This window comes from Canis lupus, chromosome 14, assembly GCF_003254725.2.
Source record: "Canis lupus dingo isolate Sandy chromosome 14, ASM325472v2, whole genome shotgun sequence".
In the NCBI taxonomy this organism is placed as follows: Eukaryota; Metazoa; Chordata; class Mammalia; order Carnivora; family Canidae; genus Canis; species Canis lupus.
In genome coordinates, this window is record NC_064256.1 from 16,289,896 (window position 1) to 16,304,496 (window position 14,601).

The window sequence follows — 14,601 nt, forward strand, 5'->3', positions numbered from 1 at the left end:
CTATGTCTATGTAATTTTTTATTTGGGAAGTGTTTCTTAATTAATTAAATGCTGTACCTTTATTTCATCTATGAAAGAAATTCCTTTAGAAACACAAAATACTCCATTTGTAATAGTATTCGATATAATAGTGTGGTTTCTCTCATATTGAGCCAGATGGCGTTCTCTAGCTACAGAATAAATCCTTTAGCTGTGTGTCATTTTTGGAGCAATCACATACATTACTTTAAAATAAAATTAACATGGAATTAAAAATTGATATATGGTAACTATATAGAATTTTCCACTTAGTTGTAAGAGAATTATTTTTGCATCTAGATATTTTAAGAGTGTCAAAGGGATTCATTAAAATAATTATACATGTAAGGGCTTATTTTGACAAAGATTACTTTAGAAAATAAGCAAATAAAAGTAAAATCAGAGTCTGTAAGTTTAATTATAAATATGACCACAGTTCTCTCAAGAGTCAACTCAGATTTAAGTCCTCCCTATACTCTGTATTGTGATTTTCTATTTAATTTTTATTCATGGTAATAAATTACTTGAAAACATTTGTTTTAACTCTAAAATGTACCCTTTATCAGGTCACATGCAATTTGGTGATTTGCAAATAGAAAAATCACAAATACTTACTGAATATCTAGTGAGTGTTTATCTCAGTTCTGAACCATGAGGCTACAGCAGTGAACAAAACAGACAAAATCCCTGCCATGGTGGAACTTAATTGTGATGGGAGACAGGCAATAAACACACAGATGAACTTTATTTGTCTGACATTGGTAAGTACTGTGGGGGAAAAATAAAGCAAGAGAATATATGGAAAAATTCTTAAGTTTAAATAGGATGGTCAGGGGTGCCTGGGTGGCTCAATCTGTTAAGTATCAGACTCTTCATTTTGGCTCAGGTCATGATCTCAGGATTGTGAAAACAAGCCCCATATCAGGCTCTCACCCTCTCCTCCTCCCCACCACTCTCTCTCTCTTGCTCGGTCTCTCAAATAAACAAATCTTAAAAAAAATATGATGGTCAGAGAAGACTTCACAGGAAATATGGCTTTTGAGCATAGACTTGGAGGCCATGAGGGAGTGAGCTATGTGGATGCATGGGGGAAGAATATTTCAGGTAGAAGCAATGGCAAAGAAATTGTTGGGGGTTGGACAGTGAACAAAGAAGAGAGTAGCAAGAATGATGTCATAAACATAAGCAACATTGTATAGGGTCTTGCTGACCACTATTGGTAAAATTGACTTTTATCCTTAACGAAATTGACTTTTATCCTTAACGAAATGGGAAACCATTGCATGTTTGTTTGTTTGTTTGTTTTGAGGGTAAAACAAAGAGAGTGTGCATGAGAGTAGAGGCTGGGGTTGGCAGGGGGGGTGGTAGAGGGAGAGAGAGAGAGAGAATCCTAAGCAGGCTCCATGCCCAGTGTGGAGCCCGAGGCAGGACTTGATCTCATGACCCTGAGATCATGATCTGAGCTGAAATCAAGAGTTGGACACATAACCAACTGAGCCACCCAGGCACCCCAGCCATTGGAAGTTTTTGAGCAGAGTGAAGTGATTTGGCTTCCATTTTAAAAGAACCATGTCATTAGCTATTCTGACAAAAGACAGTAGGGAGCAGCAGGAGACCAGATGAGAGGCTCCTGCAATAATCTGTAAGATGATGGTAGATCTGATCACCATCCAACTGAGGTGGCTGCTCTGGAGATACTGAGAACAAGTTAAAGTCCTGATTTACTTTGAAGATAGAATCAACATGATTTGCTAATGTGTCAGATATCAAATTAGAGTCATCAAGGCTTTGGGTCTGAATAACTTATAGAGTGACCATTAAGTGACCCTCGAGGAGACTGTTGAAGGAGTCAGTTCCAGGATTGCTCCGGGGCTGGAGGTCAGCAGAATTGTTTCAGATGTGTTGTGTTTGATGGAAAAGGTACACATTTCTACGTATAATCTCATAGCATATGTGTGTTATTTAAAGATACAAAAAAGAAAATGAAAAAGAAAGAAAGAAAGAAAGAAAGAAAGAAAGAAAGAAAGAAAAAATGAGTTATGGAGTGCTCCAATTTGAGAAATACATGCATTTTACATTTAGAATTATTTTAAAGATTCACTTGATTGCACATATTTAGGAATCCATATTTCTGGCTTTGTTCCTTATGTCATTACTACATCTAACACTTACCCTCTATAAGCCAAGAGTATGTGTTCTTGTTTGTTTTATTGGTTTGGTTTTTAGATAAATACACCCAGATATTCCATTACATATCTATCTTTCAGGGACTTATTTTGCAAATATTATCTACATTGGTTAGCTCTGTGTTTATCCCAAAATGATACCTCTCAGTTGCTCAGTTTTTTTTTTAAATGTAATTCTGTTTTTATATTAATTCAAAACTAGCTTATAAGCCACTCAGGAAAATTAGTCTTAAAAGGATTTTCAATTTTTAAACATTGACTTTCATTCATCCTCAGCTCTGGCACATTGTACATTGGTACTTCTTAAGAGCCAACAACTTTTCCTGTGCCAAATTTAGTCTGTCACTCATCAGTAGACTAATGATGTGAACTATTGAGAGTACATGAGGGCTCTTCCTACTGGAGACTGTGCCGCAGGAAGGTGCTGGGCCTGTCATTGTCCTCTGCCTCCCCCTGTCCAGGACTTCCTGGCACTGTTATTGTTCTCACCTATCAGGCCACAAGAAGCGAGGGTCTTTTTACTTCTCTGAAATAGATATGATATAGAAAAGTCTGTTTACTCCCGGTAGATACTTTTAAAGTAAATGAGGTATTGCCGATTTGCTGCAAAGAGGTATTCTTTAATTATATAGTATCATCTTAGGGAAATCCTTGTCACAAATTTTCCTTGTTTCTCAGATCAGGATTAGTTCTAGGTCTCTTCAGGATGCTGGCTTTTGGCTTTATTTTTAAAATCTGTATGAACACTCAATCTTGTCATTTAGCATGGCAACTAAGAGGCATATAGTCAAATTTGATTTTGTTGCCTAGCAAATGTGAAATGCTTTTCCTTTGTCTTAATTTTTTCATACACTTCATTTTTAATTGTGGGGAAAACCCACCATCTTAACCATTTTTAAGGGTATAGTCCAGTCGTGTTAACTATATTCACATTGTTTTGCAACAGATCTCTAGAACTTTTTCATCTTGCAAAACAGAAATTCTGTGCCTCTTAAACAGCAATACCCCATCTCCCCCTCCCTCACATCCACTTATTTTTAGATTCCTTTGTAAAAAATGACATAGAGCATTAAAATGTCAAATCATACTAAATGGATGGTTGTAAAAAAAAAAAAAAGCACAGTAGTTTCTTGTTTCCCATGTATACCCTCATTTTCCTATTTCCCTTTACTAGCTTTAATGTATATAGACAGTGACATTCAACTCTTTTTTTGTTTTTTTTTACTATTTCTCTAGTATTTTTAGGTTGTATCACTATTGTTATTTAAATAAGTAGTGTGTATTATTCATTAGGAAGATATTGGTATGCACTATCCAGTGCTGTATTTTGCTGTTTGCGTACATCTTTTTGTTTCAATTTGAGCTAATAATTAACCCTTGTTGCCCATTTACTTACTTTCCTATCCTTTTTCTCCCTCCCAGATGTGCTGACAGTTTTGTAAATCATTAAATGCTTTTGGGGACCTCTGTCTCACAGCTTCCAGTTTCCTAGTTCCAGGTTAGAGATGGCTTATGGTAGGCCTGAGGAATCTCCATTACCCTGGGGCTTCCCTTGAGTGTTCCATCATGTTGTATTGCCTGAAGATTCCATGCCTTGTGCTTCCTGTTTGATAGAACACTCAATCAGTAGTCTCCATCAATTAGCAGTCTCCTAAGGAAAAGAATATGGGTTGTTAAATTTGTGTTCCTTTCATGGCTGAAGCTGCCTTTGTTTCTGGTCTCACACTTGATAGATAGTTTGGCTGGGTATAGAATTCTATGTTTAAAATACCTTTATCCTCTAGAATTCAAAAATTAATGTCTATACTGTCTTTTAGATTCAGTTTTCACTTTCAAAAACTCTGCCATTATAATTGCTAATTTATATATATGTATATGTATCTTAAAATTTTTTTCTTTGGAAGCTCGGGATTTTTTTGTATACTATTATTTCTAGTATGATACAGTTTAATAATAGTTTGCCTTATAATAGGTCTCTCTCTCCTTTTTTTCCCCCATTCATTGGGCTGGGCATTCGATAGATTTTTTTTTTTTTTTTTTGAATCTGAGGACTTGTGACCTTTGGTTATGGGATAAATCCTAGAGACTTCTTGTCTTTTTGCTTTGGGAAATTTTCTGGTTTCATTACTTTATTAATCACCTCTCTTCTCTATCTTTTCCCTATACTTTCTGAAACTCCTCTTAGGTTTTGGATCTACTAGATTTATGGGAATGGTATTCTGATATTCTTTGTTCACTTGCATTTCCTATTCTTTGGTCTTTTGTTTCTGTTTTTTTTTTTTTTTTTAATTTATTTATTCATGAGAGACACAGAGAGAAAGAGAGATAGAGAGAGGCAGAGACACAGGCAGAGGGAGAAGCAGGCTCCATGCAGGGAGCCAGATGTGGGACTCAATCTCAGGTCTCCAGGATCATGCCCTAGGCCGAAGGTAGAGCTAAACCGCTAAGCCACCTGGGCTGCCCTTGTTTCTGTTTTCTAGGAGATTTCCTTGACTTGGTTTTCCAACTACATGCTTTAAAGTTTTACTTGTTAATTATATTTTTAATGTCAATCTATTTCTTGGTTATTGATGATTTCTTTTATATAACATTCTGTTCTTATGTGATAATCTTCTTTCTCTGAAGATATTAATTACGGATTCTATTTGTCTATATTTAAGTTAGTATTCTTTAGGGGATATTAAATGTGACTTTTAAAACAATATAAAAAGATTCTTTTTTACTTTTAAAATAATCTTTTGTTTTATGCAATATCTGTGTTATATCTTGACCCCTTTTATTTCCCCTGTTTATTTTTGTATATTATCCTTTATATTGGAGGCTGTTCTTAAATGCATAGATACATTTTCTGTCAAATGTTTTTTAAGAGTGAATCCTGACATGTTGATTAGCACCTCTCTCTGTGTGTATAGCTTATTGGCAGATTGTTTTGTTTGTCTGGTGATGTACTAGCAAGCATATTGCTTCATCAAGGGATTCACAAGTGTCAGTATGTGAACTTTTTCTTTTTAGACAAGTTTATTTTTCCAGAGGAGACTTGTAACCTCTGGTTGGAGAAAATGGGCCCCCCTCCCCGTGTGGGAGCAGATCAAGGACTAGATCCGCGAGTCCTACTATTTTTCACTTTGCAAATTCTCAGTCCTTCTGGGTTCAGTCCTGATTCTCAGTTTACTTTCCCTTGATGGTAACTCTGATCCTTACACCTATAAAGATCAGTTTCTCCAAAGAATAACCTGGCTCATTGCAGAGATCTAGGGGTTTCATTTGCACCATAGATATTTCACTCAGCTCTCATTTATGGTTCTGTTCCTCACTCTCTCTGTCCTTGGTTTACTTGGCTTGTCTGCATTTTGTGCATGAATTGGCTCACATCTCATTGGTGTCCCTGTGACAGGCACTTGACCAGTAGCTTTTTCTGTCCTGTCAAACAGACAATTGCTCCTCTAGCACTGTTGAAATGTTTCTAATTTTCTCTTTGTTCTGGTAGGTTTATATCCTTTTTATTCCTTTATTGGCGTGTATTTTTAGAGGAAAGGAAACAAAAGGTCCGAGTTGTAGCTCTGCCATATCTAACCAGATGTCCCCTTCAGCTTTTTGAATTTTTATTTTGTCTTGCTATATTGTAAATATATCTTGCTATTTCACTATTCACCTTAAAAATCATTTTTGGAATAAGGCTAGTTATAAAACGTTTTGAAGGATGGTTCTGTGCATGAGTATAAAACTGCAATGTGCAGCAGGACACAGAATTGAAAGTTAATGAAACCTTATTATAGTGAAAAAGTGAGTAAAATTTAGTGTGATTAAAGACAACCTTTGCATTTTTAGATGTCTGAAATATATAATCACCATTCTTTTACCTGGATTATCCTTCCCCCAAAGCGAAAAACAAAAGTAAAAACAAAACAAAAAACAAATAAAGGAAAAAATGACAAAGAATAATGGATTATGCCCTCAGGCATATTTTTGTCTCCTTTACTACATCTTTTTCACTGCCTTATGGGCACTTTGGAAATGTAGGCACCTTGAAAAATGGCCATGTGATTCTTGCTGACTACCATACTTTTTTTTATAGATTCTATTACTAAAAATAAATTTTGAAATAAAAATAGTTCAGATTTTAGAGTTTGTAGGCTTGATCAGTATATTTTTCTGTGTGAAGGAACTAGTTCATGAAAGTCTCATGAAAGTTCACAATTATTACCCTATTAATTTTTAAAGATAAGTTTAATCTTTAGTGGTCATGTGACTTAGATTTAGGTAGGCAAGTGAAAATGTCTAAGAACCATTTTATATATTTTTTTGCCAAGTCAGGTAGCTGAGGTTATTTATTTGGAGTCTAGTAAAACAATAGACCAACTTCTCATATTTGTTTTCTATATATTATATAGATTTAGCACATTTTTTGTATATATCTTCTAAACAGGGAATAATATATTGATATAAAAGCAATTTCTTTGCTGAAGTATATTTCTTATACTTATACTTTCTTATATATATCTCAAACATTGTATTTGAAGGTTAATTAGCTTTTGAGCACATTGTAATTGGATTTTTCATGTCCATGCTTCTACATTGGCCAAAGTGCAGAATTACCCTTATTTTTTATTTTTATTGTATGTAGTAGATGCATATAGTGTTTATTATGTGCAAGGCACTGTCTTAAGTCCTTCACAAAGATCAACTGATTTAATTCTCAAAACCATCTGATGTTGGTACTGTTTATCCCCATTTTCTGGTGAAGAAACCTCAGAGAAGTGAAGGAATTTGTCAGAAGTCACACATCTCATAAATAGGAGTCATGCTGTGAGTGCAGGTAGTCTAGGTCCTGTGTTCCTCATCCTGATCACTGTGACTTAAAATAGTAACTCATACCAGAATGATTGCTCTGCATCAACATAAAGCTGGTACAACTCCCCTTCAGTCTTAATCTGAACCATGATAGACATTAATGTTTTTCAGCTAGTACTTATGGAAATAGAACTCCTACCGCATTATTGAGGCCCCATGAATATCTTAACAGCAGATAAAATCAATATGGTGTGGTAGTAACCTAGGAGATTTTATAATCTCCCCTGTAGCCAGTGAACCATAGAGAATGCAGGCAGCCTAACACCTGAAATGTGTCAAGGGTATGTATTATTGACCAAAACCTAATGGATTCTTCCAACACAGGGTTATACCCTGTTCTTTCTGTAACTGTCTGAATTGTTGGATTATGAGAGGATGGACCAGAGGGCCCATTTTCAGAAGTGGTAAAATAAATTTCTATGCCTTCAATTTGGAATATCTATATTTTCTCTTTGGAGGTCCTCATATATGTACATTAGACTTTGATAGATAGTATGATGTTGAGTCCTTTCACATTTGTAGGTCAGTAGGTAGATATCAGAATGACTCAGATCTAGTATCAACATGGGGGAAAGATCAAAAGCCTTTGAGGCAACCAAGGAGCACAGATTATCTCATTCCTGTTAGAAGTGAAGTGTGCTGGATTGAGGACTCTACACAATTTTTTTAAAGATTTTATTTATTATTCATGAGAGAGAGAGAGAGAGAGAGGCAGAGACACAGGCTGAGGGAGAAGCAGGCTCCATGCAGAGAGCCTGATGTGGGACTTGATCCTGGGACTCTAGGATCATGCCCTGGGCTGAAGGCGGTGCTACCCAGGCTGCCCCTGACTCTACACAATTTAATCCCAGAGCAGCTAGAAGTCCATAGAGTTCAAATGAAAGCACGGAATGTCCCTATCTGTGTCTGAAGCCAACATGGCACCCACCATGTGCTGTATTAGGAAGAGAGCAACATGACTGAAAGATTGTACCATCACAGAAACCAGAATATGAGGAACAGTATGGAATTAAAGTGTCTTATCATAAAAACTAGGTACTTCTAGGTAAATAAATGCTTTCCAGTTACCCATAAATTCAGAATCCCAGGGGTTTGGCCTGAATAATTTGGCCTGTAGGCCTTGGCATCAGCAGACTCAGCCTTGAATCCTGGTTCTATCACTTATGTGATCTTGAACATGCTGTTCAACCTCTTTAAGCTTCACTTTTCTACTATGTAAAATGGGGAGAATAGTAGTTCCCATACCTTAGGATAGTCAGTAGGATTAAATGGATTAAATGAGTTAATATAAACAAATGTTTAGTACAGAGACAGTACATTGAAGTACTGAGTGCTTTTGGTGATAATAGTGTTAGTTGTAATCACCAGCAGCAGCAGCATCTCCCTCTCCTTCACATGCTCATGTTGTTGATTTCATGTGCTAAGTATGTCCAAATTTCTTTTCAATTCCTGTAACCTCAGTTTTAGTTTTCCTCTCTAACCTGTACTTGTACAGTACTGTCCTATTTGGCTTCAGTGACTCATCCTATCCCTCTAAAATCTCTCCTCAGAACTCTTGCTATTGATCTTTTTAAAACTCAGATGTGGCCATGCCCCTCACTGCTAAATCCTTTTTAGTGTTCCTCATAGCCTTCAGGATAAAGATGATCCATCTCATAGTTACAGGACGAGATTTTCTCTTTGGGTTTAAGTCCTAGGTGGTTATTTTCAGCCTTTATAGGCTACCATTCACAATCTTGGAGAAAGGGACAAAGGGCTATGCTTCCTTACTACATCCTAGATCATAAAGTCAACCGCTGAGTGCTCTGCATTGCTACATTGGCCAGGTTTATGAAAGAGCTAATGATCTTGAGACTGTCACACATGATCATATAGCTCTTTAGTCAGGTTAGTGATTATTTATGGAATACTATGCGTAAATTTAGCAAATTAGACCAGACTTGTTCTTTCTGACTCCGTCTGATGCCCTTTTCACTTAAGTAATTTCTGAATTTACTGGAGGTTGCAAATCTTTGGGGAATGCAATAGCAAGTAGAGTTTATGTACTAGTTATTTTAATTTTATTTTGATTCCACCAGAATTTCTATATATCTGTTTTGACAATTTGGAAATTTGAGAAGGCTGGTTATCAGAATTGGCTTCCTGGTAGTATCTGGGTCTCCCTTGAAAGATACCATTTTAAGGAGGGGTTCCTACTTGCATAAGGTTATTTTATATTTTCTTTGTTTCAGTTGTGTGGACTCTAAAGTTATAGATCTGATATCTTTGTAGACTCAAACCCAGTTTCATTTTCTACCTTATAGCATTGACTTGCATTTTTCATTATATTTTGCATAGAGGTCACTGTCCTGCTTTCATGAGAAAAAAAACCTGCTTTAAATTCAAGGCATTTCTTCTATTGAGTTTAAAAAAAAAAAAAAAAAGATTCTCCCCAGAGAGAAGCATTTTGCCAGGAGGGTTCAGTAGCTTGTAGGGTGTACCAGGAGAAGGTGCATAAAAATGGAAGCACATGAACGGAAGAATAGTTCATTTAGCCTGCATGTGAAAAGACAGACTTCTTTTTCATGCTGTTATAGGAAGTATTTCAAATTTTGTACATATTTGCTTTCTTTCCATTTTGAAATGGTTGCTATGTGTATTCTTCCCAAAGGTATTTAAAATGTGACGACTTCTGTGGAATGTAAATATTAAGGTTGATATCTAAAGGTCGTTTTTAAAATTTAAAACATCTGCACTCCCTCATACTTAAATATTTATTGAGCAGAAGGTGTTTAAGTTCTATAAGCTGGTGGTGAGTCCCATAATAGTCCTTGGTCTGTGATGCCCACACAGATTTGGAGGAAACAGGTTGAGATGAGCACCCACTTAGTAAGTGTTCCCACCTGGCGGCAGACATCTTCAGGGATTTCCCCATTCTTCCCTAACTCGAATCTTCATAATGAATAGCTTTTGCACATGCTGTTCTTTTTTGGCTTTCTCTGTAACACCATACACTCACAGTTGTGTTGGTGGGGAACTTCATCAGGGATGTGGATCAAGAGAGCAGAAATTGAACTAGTCTGTGCTCCAGTGTAACTATACTGTGTTGCTGGTGTGTCCCGAGTCAATTCAGTGGCTGCTCCAGGCACACATGAAGGAGTCCAGTGAGAGGGCATCTACGATGGTCATTGACTTTTGGATGCCCTGCCTTTGTTCATTCTTTTTAACAATTCCCTTTCTAGTTCCTCTCTGACTTGATATGAATCATAAACCTGCTTGCTGAATAGAGAGAAGTTAAGCTGGCTCTCATATCACACGGTATTCATTTACCTGAGTGGTTTTGCTTCCTTTTAAAATGGATGTACAGTGTAAAGATGCTAATGTAAGAAAGATCTTTGAGGCAGAACAAATGTGTCATTGGAATTAAGTCATTTGCCTGAGGAGATAAAAGCAGACATAGGTGGGTTATATAAATTAAAGCCACAGTTCACACCAAGGGGATGGCCAGAGGGTGAGAAGGAAGGAAGGAAGAATAAATTGCTGTCATCAGACTCTGCTTTGGGGTGGAGCTCTGATCTTTTCACTTTTGTACCTTAGTGCTTGGCACTGTGCCATACCTGTAAAGGGTGTTCAGAATATGTTTTTTGAAGCAGTCAAAGATGGAATAAACAACATGTTGAGAGTAAGATCTAAGAAAAGAGGGGAAGTAATGATTACATAATAAACACTAAGGATAGATACAGAGACAGCCAAGAGGAATAGAAGGCAATGATTTAAAAAAACAATGAAAACAAACCCAATTAAGGTTAGTTGAAAGGCATCTCATTAAAAAAGAAACATAGTTTCTTTTCATATTTAGTCTATATTAAGTTTCTTTATACAAGAAATATTAAATATGAAAATCAAACCTACTGTTTTAACCTTGACAACACACAATTTTTTAATATACTTTTTTTTAAAAAAGGTTTTATTTATTCATGAGAGAGAGAGAGAGAGAGAGAGGCAGAGACGCAGGCAGAGGGAGAAGCAGAAGCAGGCTCCATGCCGGAAGCCTGATGCGGGATTTGATCCCCGGTCTCTAGGATCAGGCCCTGGGCTGAAGGCTGCGCTAAACCGCTGAGCCACCTGGGCTGCCCTTAATATACCTCTTGTCTGGACCAACTGATTTGAATTCTAGACTATTCTGGCATGTGATCAGATGTCAATTTTTTACTAATTAAAAAAATAATTGAATTTTCTTGTTGAATATTTCACCACCCAATCAGTATTAACGTTCAGTATTATGAGTAAGTTAACTGATTTACTGTGCATATGTGAGAATCTGTGTGCATTAATTAAAGACTGTCATGTAAATGTTCTTGAAGAGCTAATTGATTAAAAGTTGAAAATATTCAAATAGGACCCTGCTGAGTAATGTTTCATTGGGAAAATTAGTGAAAGGTATAAATGTACTGAGAAATGTTTCATTGAAAAAATTCATTAAAAGTTTGTGAGCAAGAAACTATGAATACTTTTTAGGTGCGAATGATGAGGGGTTAAATAATCATTTAAGATTATGGCATGGGGCGCCTGGGTGGCTCAGTGGTTGAGTGTCTGCCTTTGACTCAGGTTGTGATTCTGGGATCCTGGGATTGAATCCTGCATTAGGCTCCTTGCAGGGAACTTGCTTCTCCCTCTGCCTATATCTCTGCCCCTCTCTCTGTGTCTCTCATGAATAAATAAATAAATAAAATCTTTAAAAGAAAAAGACTGGTGTGGCTTGGGGGAACCTGGGTGCCTCAGGTCATGATCTCAGGGTCTTGGGATAGAGCTCCTTGCTCAGCGGGGAGTCTGCTTCTCCCTCTCCCTTGCACTGCCCCGCCCCCGTGCTGGTGCTCTTGCTCCCACTCTTTCTCTCAAATGAATAAATTAGAAAAAGTAATCTACTCCTCCCTCCCCCAAAAAAGACTGGTGTGGTGTATCTTATTTCTATGCAGACTTTGAGCAATAAAGTTGCTACTCCAACCAAGAAGAGACCTGGTTATGTGGGTTTATATAATTTTATGTGACCAGAGTAATTTTTCCCAAATGAAACTTCTGTTTTTCTGCCTATGACTCCTGTTGCCCACAGGATAACACCTGAAAGTCAGGTGGACACACAAGACTCTTCGTAGTTTGTCTGCTTTCAGTTTCATCCCCAGCTTTACCTGTCACCCATCCTGCCTCCTTTTTCCCCAGTGCACCTCGGATTTCCAGTAAGGGAGCTCATTGTATCCCTGGAAATATGTTACAGTATTTTCTACCTCACCTGTTGTGCCCCTGCCACTCTCTCTGTGTAAACATCCCCTAGCTAACATTACAAGGCTGTAAAAGTATAACTTGGAAAATATTTAATGACTCCTTTTTTGGTGTTATACCATCTGTATTAAAGTAATAAACAAGATATATATTGTCTATACCAATAAGCAGTGAGTAAGATTATAGAAATGATGATTCATGTATTTATCCAGTGAATATTTATTGAGCACTTATTTGTTAGGCACTGTTGTTTGACCCTAGAGATTGAAGAGTAAGCAAGACAGAGAAATTCCTTCCACCAGGAAAGGTTGACTTTAGTGGGGATGACAGTCGGGTAATAAACAGAAGTATAGTGGTTGGGAAGAAGTGCAAGGGATACAAAGCAAAGCAAGGGAAGGGGAAAGAAACACATGAGAGGAAGTGTTAATAAAGTAGTCAGGGAAAGTATGTCTGAGAGAGGGACATTTGAGTGCAGATCTGAAAGAAAGGAGGGAACAAAGTAGGAGACTATCTGGAGGGAGAGAGTACAATGGTCTTGAGGTTTAGAGGGGCTTCATGTTCTTAAGAAACAGGGAAGAGCTTCAGGTGGCTGGGGAATCATGAACAAGGGGACTGGTGAGAGGGTCAGAAAAGTAGCCCCTTGCAGGTCATGGTTAGGAGGTAGCATTTTATTCTAGGTTAGAAATTGTTGGGTTTTGAGCAGGACAGTGATATGTTTTACAATCCTGGTGGTTGTGTATAGACTACGGCAGGGGGGAAGAACAAAAGAGTAGCAGCAGAGAGATAAATTAGAAGGCGGTTTTGATCATCCAGAGATACATGGTGGCTTTAAACTAGGGTGGAAGCCATGGAGGTGCTGGGAAGTGGATGGATTTAGAATATGTTCTGAAAATAGCACCAAGAGAACTAGCTGTTGGATTGTATATAGGATATCAGAGAGAGCAACTGAGCATTCTCAGGTTTTTGACTAGGGAAAATCGAGTATATTAATGATAGAGTCATTACATTACATTTATTGAGATGTAGAATTTTGGGGTTGGCAGAGTATGACATCAGGAATTTGGTTTTGGACCTGGTAAGTTTGAGATTCATATTAGATATCCAAAAGGAATTGTCATATAAACAGTTGACTCTGTGGGTCTGGGGATAAGGGAAAGTTAGGGTCTAGAGATATCAGTTTGGGAACTCTCAGTGTATTGATGAGGTTTAAACCATGACATTTAAGATCCCCTAAGGAGGAAATAGAGACAGATGAAAATAGATCCAAATCCAAATCTTGGGATACCACCATCTTTGGAAGCTGGGAAGAAAAGGAACCTCCAGCAAAGGAGACTTGAGAAGCAGAGACAATGAGACAGGAAGAAACCTAGCTATGGAGCCCAAGTGAAGAAAGTTACAGGAAGGAGGAGATCAGTTATGCTGGTTGTTGCTGAGAGGTCCAGGTGAGGTCTGGGAATTACCCATTGGAATTGGGATGTGGAAGCCGCTGCTGACCATGGGTGGAGTGGAGAGAACAGAGGTCTGATTGAAATGAATTTAAGGAATTTTTTGCTTTTGTTGTCTTTACTCTTTGCTGTCAAAAAATCATTGCTGTGACTGATAATGTGGCTATCATTTTGCAATAAATACATGTGTTAAATCATTATTTTACAAACCAAAACTAAAACAGTGCCATGTGTCAGTTATATCTGTTTCTTGTTTTTTTTTTCTTTTTTCTTTTTTTTTTTTAAAGCAGAAGAATGAAAGCAAGAGAAGCAGCAGAGCTAATTGGGGTTAACTATTCTTTTTGAAGGATTTTGTCTAAAGGGGAACAGAGTAATGAAGCTTATAGCTAGGAAGGGTTGCAGGATCAAGGCAAATCTAAGGTAGAAGATAACTTTGGGAATAAGAGTTTCATTCCTCTCTCTTTTTTGTAAAATAAGACATACTTTCCCTGAAGCAATTCTTAACTGTAATATTTATAGTCCCTATAAACATGAGAAAATTGTCATTGAAAGAGATAGGGTTTATTACATTCTCTATGCTATTAAAAATCATTCTGTAAGGTATCAGATTTTGGTGCAGTTACAATGTACTTTCTTTTAACTCTCAGGTGTTAGATGGTGTCTTTGAACTGATACGAAGGTGAACTGCACTGTGTGAGATCCTTCTCTAAACCTAGCAATAATTTCAGAGTAAAAATTTTTGAGAGGACTTGTATATCTGAAGCAAAATTGATGGCAGTTACAGAATTCCAGTTCTTTTAGAATATCTAAATGGAATTAAAAGAATCAAACATTTTCTTGATAAA

The 14,601-nt window shown here is 37.1% G+C and overlaps 1 protein-coding gene across 6 annotated transcripts in view; it reads left to right on the forward strand.

Moving 5' to 3' along the window:
- Positions 1-14,601, forward strand: part of CDK14 (cyclin dependent kinase 14) — a 722,297-nt gene that overhangs the window by 236,797 nt on the left and 470,899 nt on the right. The window lies entirely within an intron of this gene.